General features: G+C 38.1%; 1 protein-coding gene across 3 annotated transcripts in view; it reads right to left on the reverse strand.

Annotated features, from left to right (window-relative positions):
* Nucleotides 1–13,552, reverse strand: part of LOC134821738 (uncharacterized) — a 90,001-nt gene extending 76,449 nt beyond the window's left edge. The window contains exon 1 of one of the 3 annotated variants that reach the window (XM_063832481.1): nt 13,524–13,543. The gene's annotated coding sequence lies outside the window, so the exon portion shown is untranslated. Of the gene's footprint in view, nt 1–13,523 lie in introns of all 3 variants that reach the window. The other 2 variants (XM_063832482.1, XM_063832483.1) reach the window with 2 other exon arrangements.
* Nucleotides 13,553–14,009: the final 457 nt, after the last annotated feature.

A 14,009-nucleotide genomic window follows, 5' to 3' on the forward strand; every position in this document is an offset into this window, starting at 1 on the left:
TGCTGGTCGATCTAATTTTAGTTCTAGCAATTAGTTTTGGCTGATGTTTCGGTGTCCCTAATTTTGTTTACACTCAGTCACTTGTCAAGGCATGTAAGGTCATTCGGCGAATTATTTTCGAAATAAAATGATGTATTTGTGTACCATTTTGAACGTTTATTGATTTTTTTAAAAATGCCCTCCTTTTGAGCATTTTTATTGAAAACTTTATAAAATTAAAACTGTTGCTTTTAATTAATTATTATATAATTATATAATTATTTAAGCACTCTGATTTTTGTTTATAAACGGGTTTAGTTTCATTGTGATTTTTGTTATTTTGGCAGTTTTGTTTTTTCTCTAAACGATTTTCATACTGCACTAATTTTATAATTTCTTTAATTGATTCTGAAAGTGACGTTTAGTATTTGAAACACTGCTAATAAACAAGTATTTTTAAACTCATCCCCGTTGCAAGGCTTATTTTTTATTGAGTAATTTATTTGCAAATGAGGAACGTTTTTTAAGAAATTTGTTTGAGATTGACGCTCGTTTGTTTAGGCAATTGTTAGATACAAATAAAGAATCTACAAAATTTTATTTATACCTGAACGGCATTTCAGATTATAAAATATACTTACAATAGACTGTAAATATTATTATGAGTATCATTAATGAATGCTCGTCGGACACTGTGTCATCACAGACAGTGAGACATTCATCATTGTAACTTTGTAACAATGTATTTTAACTATTCCCATGGCAACCGGAAACCAGAAAGCGCGGTATTTGTCGGGAATAATTGATTAATTAACCCGTAAAGCATATATAGTATATATAGTGTGCCGCTGTAGTACTAGCACGGATATCAGGATTAATAATTGAACAGCTAAGCATTCTGATGCTCGATTCGAGCGTCCTATAAATTACATTTTTCGTCAACGGTCCCCGCGGCAGTTGGAACCACCTTGAAACTTTGAAACGTCAGAAACGATGTATTTTTGAACACTGATTCCGATCCCTGCACATGACGTAGGGTTAAATGCTTGGTCATGTAGGGAAATAAATCAAATTTATCGTTTGTGTTAGGATTTAGCAAATACCTAAGATAGGTATTTGTTAACTTGGTTAGGGTTAGAGTTGGAGTCAGTTCAGAGGATTAATTTTAACTTGTTCGTCAGAGCCATCTAGGGAACGTGATAAACTTAGTCACGTGATAGTTCAGTGCATAGTGATTTTATTCCTCCTGCTCGATTAGAAACTCCCTGACTATTTTTAGTTTTTATTCAATTTTGTTTGAGTTTTTATTCATTCACTTATAATTGATATTCTAATCTTATAATTGATATTCTAATCGTTAGTAGTTTTGAGTTGAGCTATAATTATTGTGACTCCGTTTGGAATAGTTGTTATATCAGTGTACACCGTACGCTTCAGCGCCTGCTAGGTACAGCACCTGCTAGGTACAGCACCTGCTAGGTACAGCACCTGCTAGGTACAGCACCTGCTAGGTACAGCACCTGCTAGGTACAGCACCTGCTAGGTACAGCACCTGCTAGGTACAGCACCTGCTAGGTACAGCACCTGCTAGGTACAGCACCTGCTAGGTACAGCACCTGCTAGGTACAGCACCTGCTAGGTACAGCACCTGCTAGGTACAGCACCTGCTAGGTACAGCACCTGCTAGGTACAGCACCTGCTAGGTACAGCACCTGCTAGGTACAGCACCTGCTAGGTACAGCACCTGCTAGGTACAGCACCTGCTAGGTACAGCACCTGCTAGGTACAGCACCTGCTAGGTACAGCACCTGCTAGGTACAGCACCTGCTAGGTACAGCACCTGCTAGGTACAGCACCTGCTAGGTACAGCACCTGCTAGGTACAGCACCTGCTAGGTACAGCACCTGCTAGGTACAGCACCTGCTAGGTACAGCACCTGCTAGGTACAGCACCTGCTAGGTACAGCACCTGCTAGGTACAGCACCTGCTAGGTACAGCACCTGCTAGGTACAGCACCTGCTAGGTACAGCACCTGCTAGGTACAGCACCTGCTAGGTACAGCACCTGCTAGGTACAGCACCTGCTAGGTACAGCACCTGCTAGGTACAGCACCTGCTAGGTACAGCACCTGCTAGGTACAGCACCTGCTAGGTACAGCACCTGCTAGGTACAGCACCTGCTAGGTACAGCACCTGCTAGGTACAGCACCTGCTAGGTACAGCACCTGCTAGGTACAGCACCTGCTAGGTACAGCACCTGCTAGGTACAGCACCTGCTAGGTACAGCACCTGCTAGGTACAGCACCTGCTAGGTACAGCACCTGCTAGGTACAGCACCTGCTAGGTACAGCACCTGCTAGGTACAGCACCTGCTAGGTACAGCACCTGCTAGGTACAGCACCTGCTAGGTACAGCACCTGCTAGGTACAGCACCTGCTAGGTACAGCACCTGCTAGGTACAGCACCTGCTAGGTACAGCACCTGCTAGGTACAGCACCTGCTAGGTACAGCACCTGCTAGGTACAGCACCTGCTAGGTACAGCACCTGCTAGGTACAGCACCTGCTAGGTACAGCACCTGCTAGGTACAGCACCTGCTAGGTACAGCACCTGCTAGGTACAGCACCTGCTAGGTACAGCACCTGCTAGGTACAGCACCTGCTAGGTACAGCACCTGCTAGGTACAGCACATGCTAGGTACAGCACCTGCTAGGTACAGCACCTGCTAGGCACAGCACCTGCTGGGTACAGCACCTGCTAGGTACAGCACCTGCTGGGTACAGCACCTGCTAGGTACAGCACCTGCTGGGTACAGCACCTGCTAGGTACAGCACCTGCTGGGTACAGCACCTGCTGGGTACAGCACCTGCTAGGTACAGCACCTGCTAGGTACAGCACCTGCTAGGTACAGCACCTGCTAGGTACAGCACCTGCTAGGTACAGCACCTGCTAGGTACAGCACCTGCTAGGTACAGCACCTGCTAGGTACAGCACATGCTAGGTACAGCACCTGCTAGGTACAGCACCTGCTAGGTACAGCACCTGCTAGGTACAGCACCTGCTAGGTACAGCACCTGCTAGGTACAGCACCTGCTAGGTACAGCACATGCTAGGTACAGCACCTGCTAGGTACAGCACCTGCTAGGTACAGCACCTAGTTTGATATTGATGTTAATTAACACTAGGAAACAGGACTGGCATAGTATAACAGTATTATATAGCATGGTTTACAGTACAACCTGCAAGAAACAACCTATCGCGACCGTCCTCTTTTGTTAAGCTTCTTTTCTAATACGTCTTTCCTTTTAATAATAACTATGATGGTCTACTTTATTAATTTACTTAGCAATTATTCTCCTAAACTTTTCATCAGTTCGATTATTTCAGCTCAAATCCTTGATTTGTTATGTTCAAACCTTTCATTGAAATCTATTAATATTATCACCCAGGAAAGTATAATGCTCGCAAACCAGGCCTACTATATACTCCTTCTTCTCACTATCCCAGCTTCCGTTCTCTCAGCGAAGCAGGATCGCTTCTACACTTGCAAGTATGAGCTGACAAGAGACCAGGTCTCGAGGGAGGAAGCCACAGTGCGATGTGAGAAAAGAGGAGGTAAACTAGCGGTGATCCACTCTGCCGTTCAGAACGAGGAGGTGAGAGGGTTGCTAGAGTCTGCTCAGCTGCAGTCAGCTTGGATTGGACTGTTCCTAACTGATCATATCCAGCAGTGGGATGATGGGACCAAGTTAGGGTTTTCTAAACTGGAGCCTTTAGTTCAGGGTCCTGCAAGTGGGGCCAACGTTCTGGTTGACATCTCAGGAGGATGGAGTCTGATGAAGAGGAAACACAAAGCTGGGTATGTGTGCAGTGTAAGGAGACAGTATATCCTTTACCCCCAGCCATTAACCCGCAGCTCCAGCACTGCTGCCTGCTCTCACGACAACATGGTCCTCGCCAGAGTGGCTGGGTCTAATGATGCCAGGCAGGTCAGGAAGTTGATTAGAAGTGAGGGAGGATTGAAGAGACATCACTGGTTCTGGGTTGGAGGGGAGAATCCGACTGCTACAGGAGTTTGGCAATGGTCAGATGGCACCCCCGCGGTGGGTCTCAACGTGGATAAGACAGCTGTTGGAGAGTCAGGACCACTTTATGTGGCTATTAACAAACGGAGCGGCAGGTTGAGACCTTTACATGATTACTTCTTGAACCCGTTCATCTGCCAATGCCCAAATTTCCAGAAATCAAGAACTGAAGCCCAGCTTGACTACGGGGAGATAAACTCCGAAGGTGAGTATGTTCCCCTCTTCAAATCTTTTGCAGAGACCCGACTACGTATAATAAACCCTGAACATGACCACGAGGACGAGGTGGAGAAGATGAGGAAGATGAGGTACTCCTACCACCGGACCCGGGTAACCCACGGAGCAGCACAGTCCTATTGCAGGTCCCAGGGAGGTGATCTAGGCTGCCCCAGATCCCAGCTCCAACAGACCCGGATCCTGGATACCATCAGATCCAACTCCTGGTTAGGGCTAGTAGACGTGGACGAGGAGGGTGTTTGGAGGTGTGTAGGGGACGAGTCTCTACCTACCTACACTAACTGGTACCAGGGGTTCGGGAGAGGTGCTGTACCGGAGCCGGACAACATGACGGATAGGAGGAAACCGGGAGCGGGGTATGTTCAGATACTACATGATCCTGACAGGAGCTGGAGACATGGCAGGTGGATTGATAGAGGGGCTCCGCAGTATGAGTACGCTATCAGGAGCCCTTTTGTGTGTGAGTATCCCAGGTGATTTGTTGGGAGTTTGTTGAGAATGACATTTGATGAACAATAACTTGGTTACTTTGCATCAGAACCATCAACAATCATCAACAATTAGTTGTAAATGAACAATAGAACTGATTTATCATTATGTGGCATTCGCCCCGGGGAGGACCAGCCAACCCAGTGCGAGACACTTTATTTTCATGAGGTGGTGCTCTCCCTCGCTGAGTGTGTTCACTACAATGTAATGAGCTGAAGATTACAATACAGTACCAATATTATATGGACTATCACATCATTCAACTAATTATAGTTGGCATAGTTACACTACTAGTTAACACGTTACCATAGTTACAACGCACTCTATTGCAGGACTTATTAACTCATAAGTATAACTGATTTAAATTTTTACAGCAGTTAACAATTTATATATTTGGTCACATGTTTTGTATTATTTTTCTCAGACTGTACTCATTTAAATTTTGTAAATTGAGAAAATGTAGATGACGAACCGGAACATACCTACCAGGTACCATGAATATTGTCAGATAAGGATATACTTTACAAAGGACCATACCTGAGTTGGTCCCTGTTGTTGGTAGTTGATTTGAACTGCCATTTCTTGAAGGAAAACTGTATCCCTTTAGCCGCCTCTTCAATAATCTTCTGTTTTGGGAAGAAGCTGTACGGTTCCATGGTTGATGTTCTGTTGCCAGGGAAACAGAATGCTCTGTTGAAGCCAATGTAAACCTCCCAGATTATTAAATTTATTAAGCAAATCCTATATCATTGATCATCTCCTAAGATATCAAAATATCAGTGCGTTAAAAACCTAACATTAAAAGTACAGGAAACAAACAATTTCGCACAGTTTCAGAGCCTACGATATTAAAACGCGATTTAAGAGCAAGGAAATAACCGATTAAACAATTCTCAACAATTAATGACGTGCGCACGCGCTAAAACCACAACTAAAAACCAAACTGGAAGCGATCTATCGTTAATGGTGGATCTACCAGTGATTATATAACTATATAACATCACGCACACGTTCAGTAGATATCAACATAATATATGCAATTACAGGAGTAGTTAACAATAAGCAATTACTTAATCAATTAAGCAATTAGGTAGATAATAAATCAAACTTACTGATGCCGATGCGATGATTGTAAGTTAAAGTGTCGGACTAGAGATTGTTTGTTGTGGAGCAATTAGTGTCCGCATCATATGGACCAGTTATTACAGAGATCTATTTTTCAACTAATTAGCTCTGATTCTTGCTTTATATCTATAATTGTGAAACAATCTATAAATATGAAACGATATCCTATATTATATAATATATATTATAATAATATAATAATATATATAATATATATATTATATTAGATAATGTATATAGTTTAGACTCATTATACTATTATAGAGTAAACTTTTCGATTATAACCGTGTGTCATGTGAACAATGATTTAGCGCTATTTTACGCAGGTTAATAAAATATGGTGTCATTAACACTGTTAAAAGATACACATCTATAATCACTCAAAATGTGTTATGTAGATGAGCTATAAATTTGAATTTATGTGTTAAACAAATTTAGATTAAAAGAAACAAAACCTTACTAGCTGTTTATTTCTGAATATTAAAGCAACTAAACTTGAATCGATTAACAAAAAGTTGGATTGTCGTCAGAAATATTAATATAACATACCGTATAATATATTCATCAGATTATGCCAACTTGAAACCTTACAATAACCAACTTCACAATCCGATTTAGCATCCAACCTTTATACCGTGTCTAATCGCTAATCAAGAATCCATTTAGTTTTGTATTTAGACTAGAAATAATGCAGTGCAGGAGATCTCCCGGAAGGTAAAAGAACACAGCTAGCTAAACGATGCAAATCTGTGTTTGAATAAGCTGTGTTTGTAGCGCTCTATACGCGCATGACCGCCCACGTGCATTTCAGAGTTGTATCGACTAATTCATACATGATAGGGTTGCCAACCGATATTATCGGCCGATAATTATCGGCGATAATTTCCCAAAAATCGTTATCGATTATCGCGATAATTTCGAGAATTATCGCGATAATCAACAAATGTTTATTTAAAGGGTAAAATGGCCAAAATTCAACATATTTTTCGAATCTATTTCCCTGTTTGTTAAGTTAAAACTCAGTGCTAGCATAATTTTCAGTGTGATGGTCTGCTGACGTGCTGTGTAGTGTGTACTGTGTAGTGTTTATGAATTTGTGGAAGTGAACATTGAAATGTTGCGTTATTGCATCTAGTAGGTAACTTGGAGGTTGTATGGTCAGACGTAGGTAGTTATTGTTGTTTGTTGAATTGCACGAAAAGGAACTCAGACTGCAACGAAACTACAAAACCCGTTGGAGCTCGCTGTGCAGTATGTTGGAGAGATATGATCAGATAACTGATGCAGTGCACAGAATTTTAGATGACTTGGAGCTAGGCAATCTAAAACTGGATGTAGAAGAGACTGAGTTAGCTAAAGACATTAGTATTACCAAGACTTTCGTACCGTTCAAGATTGTAACTGAGTTTTTGTGTAAAAGAGACAGCATGCTCGCTCAAGCAGAAGTGATTATTTAGTTTATTGACAGCAAGCTAGAAGAGATCTGAGATATAAGACTCGCCACTTTCTCGAACCCTTCTCGATAGGCTACGTACACGATATGCCAAGAGAAAGAACCTTCACTTCGCATCGTTGGACTCCTACAACTTCAGATGCCAGATTCCAATCCTATCCCGCTGACAAAAGAATTATCAGACCTACATTAGAGCAGCGATTCGACTACGGTAGCAAGGACAGATACCCTTGCTCGGGAGATAGGTTCACAGCTAACATGCAGGAAACTGATACTATCAAATAAATACGTCGTGCATATGCTGATTTCTTTTTTTTATTTTGCTAGAAGCAATAATTCGTTAAGAACATATTTTGTCTATGAGTATGAAATATGGGCTTGTTAAATAAAAGGGCAATATTGCAATTGATTCTTTAACAAAGTAATCATCACAAGATGCAACATAGCACATGAGCATAATTCAAGTATGCAGAGTGCATAAAATATTACTTCAATTATATTGCCAAATTTATCGCCGATAACCGATATTATCGCGATAATTTTGAAAAAATTATCGATTATCGCGATAAAACATTTTGTACCGATAATGGCAACCCTAATACATGATACACCCAGTTGAAATCTCTATATAATTACTATAGTTAATGGCTTGTTAATGAATTGCTAATGACTTGTTCATTACTAGTTAATGACTTGTCAATCACTTGTTAATTAATTGTTAATGACTTGCTAATTACTTGCTAATTACTAGTAAATGACTTGTTAATTACTTGCTAATTACTTGCTAATTACTAGTTAATGACTTGTTCATTACTAGTTAGTGACTTGCTAATTAAGTAATTACTTGCTAATTACATGATAATTACATGCTTATTACTTGTTAATGACTTGTTAATGACTAGCTAATTACCAGTAACCGGGAAAATTTTAACAGGTATTATAAAAATTTATGTGTGGAAGATTACAGATAAACGCTCATTATAACTTTATAAGATTACTAGAAAGCCCGTGGTCACAGGGATGAAGCTAGTAGTATTCTATATATTATACAGAAATAATTATATACAGCAATTTATCCCGATTTAACGAGCTTCCAATTTACCGCAAACCCCAATATACCGCGGCTGCATAATGCGAATAAACAAATCTTTGATTTACCGCGAATCTTGATTTACCGCGGCTGTTTCATTTCCCCAAACTCTGCGGTAAATTTGAGTTTTACTGTATACTGTTTGATCCTTTATAAAAACATTTGTCAATTTCTTAATCAGGATCGACCGCCCTCTATAATGTAAATCATTATTCCTTAAGATATGCATTAAAACTGAAAGTGGTATTTAGAATTACTCTGCAAAGGAGGAACAAGTTTCCAAGGAATTTTGTTGCGTATATGATGTGCGAGTATACAATTTTATTAACCGATTGTACGAGATATTATTACGCTAGACTAATTTTCATTAGTTGCGGCACTAGTTCTTGTGAGTTTTGAGAAACTTCTTTCCATTGATATTATTTTACAGCCATTTATAATTATTAATTTCAATACTCACAACTCTCGAAGGAATTTCAGTTTCCACGGATAAATAAAATACACATTGTTTGGTACTGGTCAAAGAAATAAGGATAAAACTCTCTCAGGAAACAAACACTCGCACACAGTGTGAAAAATGTATGTAATTAATAAAAATATGCCCTCAAAAAAAGTTAAAACATTTGATTATAAACTAAATCACAGACCTAGGAACACACAATTCATCACTATTTCAATATTTCATAGTTTGATTTTTTGTTTAAAATTGTGTAGCTCAAAACTTTTTTAATTCAAAACCTCAAAATTGTCTTAAAATAGTCCGGTCCATTGGTGCTCAACATATAAGTTCCTTATTGATTGTGGTGATTGCAAGATTGTGGTGCATCATGGTGCTTCAATACTTCGGGAATGCAGTCTTTTCACAGCTGTTATCCTTGTAGTTGTAAGTCAGAAACTCAATTATAAGTGCCCTGAAATTATTAATGTAAGAATTGTTGTAAAAAACTTATTTTATCATTAATCTTCAGTGTTGCAAATTAACAACTCAATCTTTATACTGCAATCACTGTGATTATCCAAATTCCCCGTAAAGCTGTACGGATTTGTAAAAGATGGATTCTATAACTATTAATAATGTTGGGTCATAAGCCGTTTAATTTGAGTAAGCCCCCGTTGGTTTATAATATTTGAATATTCATGTTTTAGAGTGCCATTACCTGACCTGATTAACGTTGGTTTCTTTGTCCTACCTTGTATGGACGAAGGAACAGCTCCTTCTTGCGCTGTCTGTATGCTACATTAGAATCGTTTACAGCAATAAACCTGCAAATGTCTTTGTTAAATGTGACATTAAAATATATTCTGGATTGTTCTGAGATATTAAGGTTAGAATTTCGTCTCTCCCTCAAAAAAGCTAATGTAAATTCAAAATCACAGATTAGCTAAGATAAAGATACTTTAAAGGATCAATTATTATCTTGGGTATTTGAGAATGATTGTAAACAAACTCAGAAATAGCAGGAAAATTCCCCAACATTAAATCGTCAGTAACACAAGGCTAATCGTTAAGTACTATAAAACGCACAATTATTCGATCAAAAGCTTATCTTACCATCAAGTTACACTTAATAGGTCCGACGGACCTAAGGTCCGTGTTAGTACGCTTGCTGTCATCGAGAAGAATCTGATCCGCTTCATGACGAGAGTTGCTAATAAGCTCAGACATATCTCGTCTGCTTTTATCTTTTTAAGATATTATACGGAGTCTACGTCAACACCTGTGATGGTGAATTGTCGTGAATTTTCACTAGACCACGTGGAGAAATAGCTGATAACAAGAAAAACGCAAGAAAAACGATAGCTAATCGAGAAATAACATTCAAATTATATTATGGGCTCAGCTGCAAAAGGAATTCGTGATACTACGCCAACATAAATGTGTTCGATAATTTTCCTTCGTTCAATATTCCGTTGACTTACGTTTTCATGTTCTTAACTAACTAGGTCGCCATCTTAACCTAGGATCGCACACTTCTTTTTTAATGGGTTAACTGCGTCTCGGAAAGAATTGAACATTGTTACACTAATAGGTTTTTGTGAATGTCAAATATCGATTTAAGTCTACAAATATTTTGCGAAAAGATCTTAACAAGTAAATAAGTAAATAAACAATATTTTTAGGTAACTTACTTTATTGATACTGGTGATTTAGTCTCGCTAGCTCATCATTGTACTTCATTGCTTCAGGAATGTATAGTAGCCTTTTCACAGTTTTTCTTTGTTACTCAATGCACCTTATAAGCACCTGAAATTATCAATGTACAAATTTGTTCCAGTAAAAAAGCGCTTTTTTGAATTATGACATCAATTATAGTCGAATATAAGCGATTTTTTTTTGAACCGTTTATAATCGTAAAAAAATCGATTATAAACGGTTTAAAAAAAAAAAAGCGCCGAGAAAGCGCTCAATAAGCGATTATCGGCGCCGATCATAAAATATCGTTTATGGAAACTTGCCCAACAAAAACCTATTATGTCAATAATATTCAGTGTCACAATGGTGTTACAAAGTTAATTGATTATATAATACCAACATGCTATTTGATATTTCTACTGATTTCGTCCTTATTTTTAACGACCCAATTGTTATACTGTAATCACTTTGCTTTTTCAGACCCAATTAACGACCCAATTGTAATACTGTAATTACTTTGCTTTTTCAGATGCACCATGATATAGATTTGAAGTAGTCGGATTCTATTATAAGTAATGTTGGATCGTGAGCCGTTTAACTTTATTTTGAGAAAGCCCCCGTTGGTCTATAGTATTTAAATATTCATGTTTTAGGGTGCCATTACCTGACCTGATAAACGTTGGTTTCATTGTCTTACCTTGTATGGACGAAGGAACAGCTCCTTCTTGCGGTGGCTGTGTGATACATTAGGATTGTTTACAGCAATAAACCTGGCAAATGTCGTTGTTAAATGTGACATTAAGAGAGATATTAAGGTTAGAATTTCGTCTCTCCCCCAGAAAAGCTAGTGTAAGTTCAAAATCACAGATTAGCTCAGATAAAGATACTTTAAAGGATCAATTCTTATTTTGGGTATTTGAGAATGATTGTGAACAAACTCAGAAATAGCAGAAAAATTCCCCATTAAACATTAAATCGTCAGTAACACAAGGCTAATCATTAAGTACTATAAAACGCACAATTGTTCGATCAAAAGCTTGAGTGTCTTACCATCAACTTACACTTAATAGGTCCGTGTTAGTACACTTGCTGTCGTCGAGAAGAATCTGATCCGCTTCATGACGAGAGTTGCTAATAAACTCCGATATATCTCGTCTGCTTTTATCTTTTTAAGATATACGGAGTCTACGTCAACACCTGTGATGGTGAATTGTTGTGAATTTTTACTCGACCATGTGGAGAAATAGCTGATAACAAGAAAACCGCAAGAAAAACGATAGCTAATCGAGAAATAATATTCAAATTATATCATGGGCTCAGCTGCAAAAGGAATACGTGATGCTACGCCAACATAAAAGTGTTCGATAATTTTCCTTTGTTCAATATTCCGTTAACTTACGTTTTCATGTTCTTAACTTAGGTTGCCATCTTAACATAGAATCGTACGTTTCTTTTTTACTGGGTTAACTGCGTCTCGGAAAGAATTGAACATTGTTACACTAATAGGTTTTCGTGAATGTCAAATATCGATTTAAGTCTACAAATATTTTGCGAAAAGATCTTAACAAGTAAATAAGTAAATAAACAATATTTTTAGGTAACTTACTTTATTGATACTGGTGATTTAGTCTCGCTAGCTCATCATTGTACTTCATTGCTTCAGGAATGTAGCCTTTTTACAGTAATTGTTCTTTGTTACTCAATGCACCTTATAAGCACATGAAATTATCAATGTAAAAATTTGTTCCAGTACAACAAAAACCTATTATGTCAATAATATTCAGTGTCACAATGGTGTTACAAAGTTAATTGATTATATAATACCAACATGCTATTTGATATTTCTACTGATTTCGTCCTTATTTTTAACGACCCAATTGTTATACTGTAATCACTTTGATTTTTCAGACCCAATTAACGACTTAATTGTAATACTGTTATTACTTTGCTTTTTCAGATGCACCATGATATAGATTTGAAGTAGTCGGATTCTATTATAAGTAATGTTGGATCGTGAGCCGTTTAACTTTATTTTGAGAAAGCCCCCGTTGGTCTATAGTATTTAAATATTCATGTTTTAGGGTGCCATTACCTGACCTGATAAACGTTGGTTGCTTTGTCTTACCTTGTATGGACGAAGGAACAGCTCCTTCTTGCGGTGGCTGTGTGATACATTAGGATTGTTTACAGCAATAAACCTGGCAAATGTCGTTGTTAAATGTGACATTAAGAGAGATATTATAAGGTTAGAATTTCGTCTCTCCCCCAAAAAAGCAAGTGTAAGTTCAAAATCACAGATTAGCTCAGATAAAGATACTTTAAAGGATCAATCTAAGATGAGAAGTACGGACTCGTTTAGGGGGAAAAGTACGCACTTGTACGCAACTTTGAAAAGTCCGACTCATACGACGTACGATTAAGATAGAATTAATTTTTTTGTTTTTGAATTATTATCATCGGGGCCGTTGTATAATGTAATTGTTTTTATAATGTAATATGCCGTTCGCGAACAAATTAAACACACAATTCTTAGATCAGGCAGGCATTTAAATTTAAAGGTAAAACAAAAATTACTAGACAATTTACTTGTTCAAACAGCTTGTTTAAAAGCTGTTTTGAAAACGCTCAATATAAGTCCGTAACTTGCGATTTAGAACTCTTCCATTAATTTCTAGAAGGAGAACTTTTCAGAAGAATTAAAAAGTACGTACGATACGAGTAAATTGAAAAGTCCGACTCATTCGTACTTCTCATCTAAGGGATCAATTCTTATTTTGGGTATTTGAGAATGATTGTGAACAAACTCAGAAATATGAGTTTAGATTGAAATTGGCTAATCTCCTCTGAATTGAATACAAATAACACACGTTATTGCCGACGTTTCGCCCCCATGGCTTCTTCAAGGCGGAACAAAAACTTTGTTACATAGTGACCTCAAATTATTTGTTATATAGTAGTGTTGAAAGTATTTTAATACCAACATACTATTTTTGCTGATTTCCTCCTTGTTTCTAACGACCCAACTGTTATACTGTAATCACTTTGCGATTCTAGATGCACAATGATATAGATTTGAAGTATTCGGATTCTAATATAAGTAAGGTTGGATCGTGAGCCGTTTAACTTTATTTTAAGAAAGCCCCCGTTGGTCTATAGTAGGGGGTGCACCATAAAAATAAACTTGCTCGGATTTTAAAAATTTTTGTACCATTGTTTTCTAGAGACTGTGAGAATTTTCACAATACCAAATTTGTCATACCTTTTTGGAAATATCAGTGAGTTTCGCCTAGGTGCCATATTTGATGGTGCGCGGCTTTTGGAGCAAAATTAGCTGTAAAAGTCGCGTAATTTGACCAAATTTGACCTAATTCGTTGATTTTTGTCGTATTATTTGGATATATCTTCAGTTCCTTGAATGA

This window comes from Bolinopsis microptera, chromosome 10, assembly GCF_026151205.1.
Source record: "Bolinopsis microptera isolate Bmic1 chromosome 10, MBARI_Bmic_1.0, whole genome shotgun sequence".
NCBI classification, from domain to species: Eukaryota; Metazoa; Ctenophora; class Tentaculata; order Lobata; family Bolinopsidae; genus Bolinopsis; species Bolinopsis microptera.